Genomic DNA, 7,483 nt, shown 5'->3' with positions numbered 1-7,483 from the left:
CAGTGGTGTGAGGGCTGTCGGAGAGAGCGGAGGCCAAGGGTGCAGGTGAGTGCACGTTGTTATGTTACTTTAATTTTATTATGAGTTCAGTTTGCTTCAGTTAAGCTGCGTTAACTGTTGATTTCCTTTGATACTTTTGTAAATAGCTTTTTTGTAAAATATGCATCTTGGTGACTCTCTGCTGTGTAAATAAACACCTTTTTTGATACTGGGACCATGTCTTCCGAGTCTGCCTCCTACTAAAACCAGTCCCTCTGGTCAGGCTTCCCACAGGGTGTAATGAAAATGTTCATGGATCTCTAATGGTAAAACAGGAGAACTGGAAGGGACCAGCTTTTACTTATGTGTGTATATATATCTTTCTATCTCTTTCTATCTCTATCTATATCTATATGTAATCTATCTATCTATCTATAAGTGTGTGTGTGTGTGTGTGTGTTTATGTGTGTGTGTGTGTGTGTGTGTGTGTCCAGTAGAATAAAATGACACTGAAAGAAAACACATATGACAAATCTTCTGTGTTGATTTGAATAAAACTGTTAGTCAAGCCAATTTGAATAAGGCTTATCAACAGCATCTCACTGTCACAGTAATTATGTTTGAGGACGGCACAAGGCACAGGGAAAATAACAGCTTTGTTCTGAATGTGGCACCAGCTACTCTCAAAGGACAATTTAATATTGATATCAATTAGACTCAACATTCAGTCCCATTTTCTACGCATCCATCAGTTTGGAGTGTAGACACACACAAACACACGCACGCACGCACGCACGAACGCACACACACACACACACACACACACACACGCATAAACATCCCTGTATGTTCTCAGGTGAAGAACGAGGCCATCTGAATGAGAAATGAATTGGAGATGAGAAGGCATTCAACAGCAAAGACAATTCATTCAGACTTCATGTAAATAGAGAACATTTTTCAAAACCCTCTTGGCTGAAAATAATTAAGGTGACAGATGTGTGCAAGATGGAGTACAAATCATGCTCCTTTGAAGTGTGACAAGGAAGTCCTGAACATAACAAAGGATTTTCTGCATGTCGTGATTCTATCTATTCCCAAGGAGTTCTAACAGTCATTACAAGACCTTCCACCTTTCTGACACAATTCAGTCTTTGCTCATAATGGAAACATTAATCTAACATTGAGCGTGTTGATGTTTGTTTTGAGTGTCTGTAAAGCAATCAAGCGTTTCTCTGTCACCTCAGTCACTGCATCTCTGGAGAAATCAGCTCAGTCTGCTGGTTTAATTACTTTCAACAGAGCCAGCGGGCCCACCAGGCAGATCAAGCATAGTGGCCTCCGCAGCCAATCAGGGTTTTTGGTTTTGTTTTGTTTTGGAAAGCTCAATTAACCTTCTGAAACCTGAGCACATTCTCTTGATTTCTTTGAAAAACATGGAAAACAAATGGAAAACATGGAAACAAACAAACAATCAGAAAAATTTTAAAACAAAAAGATTTACGAAATTATAAGAAAATTTAAAATTGAAAGACAATTTAGCGGCGGGTCAGGGGGTCCCCCCCCTGAAAATTTTGAGCATATTACATTTAATTTCCTGCATTCTGGTGGATTTTTATGCACCCATTTACCATTTTTATGCTTCAGTTTACTAGGAAAATAGGCCTATATTTTATTAAATGTAAAGGAAAAACAACATTCAGCTAGGCTCGCCAAGTAAATACTGTAAATCCTCTAACAGTGGCATGTATTCCATTAGCGGCCAGGTCTCTTATAGTGGCCGTTGTTGGCCGAAGCAAATAAAAGACGGTCTAATATAGGCCCAGGACTCTGAGCTACATAGTGCTTCTGTATCTCCTGCCTAGCTTAACGTTAGTTCATATAGTTAGCTAGCTAGCGAAAATGCTAACCTAGAATGAAATAAACTAGTAAATCAACCCAACCAAATTGATAACTTCAAACAAGTTATAAACAAGATAAGGCTATAAAGGGAGGAATACTGGAGTGGACAATCAAATTCGCTAGCTAGTTAACTGGTTAATGTTGGGGGGGGGGGGGATCTTTTATAAATATTGGGGGGGATTTGTCCCCCCTGATTTGCGCCCATGAGGTTTGTGGACCTAAATTTTTCTAGTCATGGCAAAATGCAAGGGCCCCAAAATGACTTTTTTGCTGAGGACCCCATATGCTGCCATGGCACTGACTTTCAATGTACTTTTGAAGGTTAACGGCACAACCTGATTTAGATGGCCTTTTCCAATGGCCTCATCATGTGCAGAGCCAAACCTGTGGCCAGCCCATTGACTGACTAATCCTGCTGAATCCCAGCAGCAGTGTCCACAATAGAGCTCACAGTGTGGGTTTAGCACTTTGAACTGATGCATGCTAATGTGCTGATGCTATCACGGCCATAGTAAACACTGTAATTACTGCAGGGCACCATGGAATATGTTATCATGTCCACTATTTTCGTTCTGCCTCATCCGATTACACATATGTGTGTTCCATCTGCAAGGCTAAAACACGGCTCTGCACTCATGATTTCCAGACATAATCATGTGGGTGATATTAATACTGAATGAAAGCCACCTCCTATCTCTCTAATTATGCATGCATGGGGGAAATTATTCCTAGCCAAGCACAGCAACAGGGAGTCACAGAATGTGAACTTTATAGTATTGTGACCCTGAGGCAAGAGTTGGCCGAGTTGCTTTCAAAATGTAATCTGTTACAGGTTCTGCTCGAGGATTTTGGCCCTGGTAAAAGGATTTTTCTCTCGCTACTGTCGTCCTGTGCTTGCTCTTGAGGGAGATTTTGGTTCATGGGATGGGCCAAAATCTGTTTGGTTTTTGTAAAGCGGCTTGAGATAATTTCTGTTATGATTTGACGCTATACAAATAAAACTGAATTGAATTGAGATTTCTTTTTGTATCTTTATGACCCAATAACATGGTGAAGTGATTTATTTATTTTTGGATTAGTTTGCACTCCCCATTCATAGAGTATTGAGTTAAAGTGATTTAAAACAACTATAATCTACAGTCATTTTCAAGTCAAGTATTGTGGATGTTTACTTGCTTGTCTATAAATTCATGATCAAAATCCCAAACACCACCCAAAGTTGTATCTGAGTTGTATCTGTAACTTAAAAGGGGGTCAGTGTTTTCTGTCTTCCTTTTTTTTTCTTCCAAAAAACATCAGTTCTCTGACAGTTTTTCTTCAGTAACTGTTACCAGGCTGGGCCAAATCACAGCTGCTAGCAATTCATACATGCACTCTAACCTGCTTGGATTTACAGCATGAAGAAAAATCACATGTACGTTAGCAATCATAGAAAACCATGACTGTGCAAATATGTTTTTTTTTTTTTCATATTTTGAACATTCTCTGATACTGTTTTCATTTTCTTATTAATTTTCTTCATTTTTGATAACTTGTTGCTAATTTACTTGAATTTTTTAAACTAATTTTTTGACAATTTTCTGATGATTTTCTTGTATTTTTTTTCTTTCTTTCTTTCTTTCTTTTCTTTCTTTTTTTTTTTTTTTTGCCAATTGTCTGGTCATTTGCTTGCTCATTTGATCATCACCTTTCCCCCATGATTTTCAAAGAAATCAAGTGAATTTGTTCAGATTTCATAGGGTTAACTGAGCTTAAAAAAAAAAAAAAAAAAAAAAAAATCTGATTAGTTGTGGGGGCTCTAGGCGCTGTGCCTGATCTGCCTAGTGGGCCTGACTGCTCAGCAGCATTGGTATGCAGATGTACTGCCCTGCCAAGGTGTACTGGAATTAAATATGTATGCAAATTTCTATCTTGTCCATGCCTTGCAGGGATGTCAGCTCTGGGCTGGTGTTTTCAATGGAAACATGTTTGTTGAGGTTTTTCCAAAGTGACAGCAGCAGACACCAGCTAGGAAACGGCAAGAAAATAAACACAAACGTCCTCTACACCCTGTAATGTCTTCAGTCATGTCTGGTTGGACAGTCTGCCCAAAACTGGAGTGGTGTTGCCTGCATGTACACCGGACTAATAAGGAAATGTTTCAAGAATTTAATTAACCTTGGTGTTACACAAAAATAAAGAATACAATGTACATGCTTCATTCTGTTTCCTTATGTCAGCCCCTGACATTGTGAAGCCTGTGTTGTAAGGTTTGCAATTACTTGTCCTTGTTTTCTACCTATTCACTAAGAAGAAATGAATCACGACTCCTCTGTGTCCTTTTTTGCAGGGACCCATCAAATATGTGACATTCTTAGATTCTCAGTTGAAAGAATATGCACACACTGCACAAACTGTGTGTGTGCAGTGCATCACATTTCAGGGCATCACATTTCATCACCAAAAGTCTGTTTATCAATTCAATTAATACAAATGGTGGCCTGCTGATCCCTAGTGCTGTACTGTATTTTTGTCTCTCTATTCACTTCCAAAGTGTGACAGAACAGGTCCCAAAATAACAGTTTCAGAGACTTAATGAAATTAAACACATCATGCCAATTGTTATGACTGGGGTCATTTATTTGTCTTGTTTACATTTCTGTGCTGACAGCTCTCTCTCCCCTCCCTCTCTGCAGAAGCAATCAGCTGTGTGTGTGTGTGTGTGTGTGTGTGAGATGAGCTGCAGGTGTGTGAACCTTTCCAGGCCGACCATGTGACCGGGCTGCTGCCTGAGGATTGGCTGATCCCTCGGTTTAAATCCCAGCTGATTCCAGCCTCCATTCTCTCTGACTCTCCCATTCCCAACTGACAGCAGCCTGTGTGTTTAAGAGTGTGGTATTGTGGTTTGGTGCTAGATTGCCATTTACTGTGTTTAGAATAGTGTTAACTATTAGCCTTTAGCATTGTGTGCCTTGCTGTGAATCTGTCACAGTAGTTTTGTATATAGTGTAAATAATTGTCAAAATTCAGTAGCAGTCATTAGTGGGAGGGAGAAGCCTTTTTTTGTTTATCCTTTTTTTTCCTCCTGTTTATTTCTGTTAGGAGTTAGGTTAGTTTGATTGTCTTTTGTTTTCATTTTGTTACTTGACAGGTAAGACAGGGATCTTTGGTTATTGGTTTTGTTTGTTATTTTGGCTGTGCTCCACTCTGAAGCCTTAATAAATTGCTACTTTGCCCTCAGACTTTTAGATGTTGGCTGATCTCCTTGGGAGTAGGCAGAGCGGGGGCACATTATCGTGTGTGACCCTGGTGCCCCTAGGCCAGGGTCATAACACAATACCAACAACCCAGTCACAGGTTAAGGTCCTGGAGTCAGGTTTCATCCTCTAGCCCACATGAATGTTGACACAAAATTTCATGGAAAACCTCTGATCTCTTTAAGTCCAATACAAACTTCACATTTGATGCTCCCATCAATAATGACCATAAGTGGAGTGTACCATAAATCAAGACTAAGGGCTCTTTAACAGTCTAAGGCCGTGCTCTGGGTCATCGGTACTGATGTTCAGCCCAGATTATCTGGTAATGTGAGAGGTATAAAGATCCAATTTTTCGTCTCCTGACAGCTCGCAGACTCATTATTTCAAATCATTTAGTGTGTGCATATTTGAGATTAGAAAGATGAACATCTTATGTTCTTGATGCAATGTGATTTAAAAATCAGTTATGATTTTAAAAGTCCTGATCTAGGCGTAAGAACACATTCTGAAGAGCATGGCACAAGTGCATTTAGGGCAAGTCCACTTGCCATTTTAACAGTGGACAGAGGGGTCATTGCACCAAGAGCCTGGTTCAAAAGGGTTGTTAGTTTCTTCATTGTGATTAATGAAGAGACTGTGTTTAGGTGTCAATCAGAGTGCCTTTTCCCATTAACTTGAAAAGCCATGTGCACTTGCACAATGGGAAATTGCTAATGGTGCATTTGCCAGGTAAGAAGGAACACTTCTCTGCAGAGGAAACGGATCTGCTCGTGCACGAAGTGAAAACGCACGAGTAGATCATCTACGGCAACAGCAGGACTCCATCGACGCTCCCTGAGGTGAAGCAGGAGTCCCTGTGTGTGTGGAACAACCACAGTGGAGCTACGTATTGGTGAAGTCCAGCTCTTGAAACATTACACTTGTGCCTCAGATTAATTTGTTCCATCCCCTCTCAGCTGGTATCACAATCACTGCTCAGCTCTGACAGAGAGGAGAGGAGGACAAAGAACAGCAGTAGGATGAAGAAAAAAGAAGGATGTTTTTCCTGAGACAGGACATACCTCTGGGGTCCCCAGAGGTCCCACTAAACTCTCATTTTCTAAACATGAGACCCAAAGTAGTCACACACTTGTTTTTTACACACTTGTTTTTCAGTCTTCATGAGATGATAGAGATGAGACATGATGGTTGATATGAACAGAGATCTTTTTTTTTTTTTTTTTTTGCCTTGCATAGTTTTCTCATCTGCAGGACATCTCATCATATCTAAGGCATGAAGACATGCTGTTTGTTAATAAAAGTTGTTTTAGATGTGGATGGGTTCATACTGCTGCTTTGTTTCATCTAATCTTCATCTTTTATTTTCAGATAGACTGAGGGAAAGCAGAGAGGAATGAAAGGAGAGGACTAAAATGGCTTGATCCTACAAAAAAACAAAACAACAACAACAAAACAACAGTTATTTACAGAACCACAGTCTGTCCAGTGGCATGCTCTGGCAAAATGTCCAGTGGTTAAGACTATAAAATGATATTGCTTGAATATTGTATATGGCCTCACATATAAAGTCATTAATACACAAAGGATTTACACTGTAAATCATCAGAGTTCATTACTATCATTACTATTTTTCCCAGTATGTTGCTGATCATAAATAATGAGTCAAATCCACAGACTTTGGAAAACTCCGGAAAATGCCTTATTTTCTAGATGAAATGTCTTCCTGTTGTCTTTATTTTTGACTCACTGGGAAGCAGAGGAAATACTACTACTACTACTAATAAGAAGAAGAAGAAGAAGAAGAAGAAGAAGAAGAAGAAGAAGAAGAAGAAGAAGAATACAAAACTAGAGGATATAAAGTTTCTGAAGAAACTTTGATGTGCTTGCCTTGCGAGCGCCTAGACATGTGCTAAATCAGCAGCCCTATGCTGTTTGTGGGTTGTGTAGTGTTGTTGCTCTTGCCCAGGTGGGGAGTTGAACCCTGGTCTCCTGCATGGCAGGCAGAGACACTATCCACTGTGCCACTGGGGCTTGTGTGGGCGGAGCCAGAAATGAGGCTCTATGAAGCACACAGCATGAGTGATAGTGCTGCTTCTGTGAAAAATCACCTAAAAGTAGTGGTCAAACAAATGCTTTTTTGTCAATGATAGTAAGTCCGAGCAGAAAATAAAATGTACCATGAGAAAGGTAAGGCTTTGGGCTTTCAGACTGTGTCAAAATTATTTTTCCAACTCCCAAAAATGCCCACCCTAGAGCGAGTTGAAAAAGTGTGTCTTTCTGCTTCTCTCCAGAGACTTTGCATTCCAGATATAATGGGAGTCTATGGGGGAGAGAGCTGGCACTCCTGCCTCGTTAAGGGTCACAGT

Source organism: Myripristis murdjan, chromosome 21 (assembly GCF_902150065.1).
Source record: "Myripristis murdjan chromosome 21, fMyrMur1.1, whole genome shotgun sequence".
Classification (NCBI taxonomy): Eukaryota; Metazoa; Chordata; class Actinopteri; order Holocentriformes; family Holocentridae; genus Myripristis; species Myripristis murdjan.
This window is presented reverse-complemented; position numbering follows the sequence as displayed.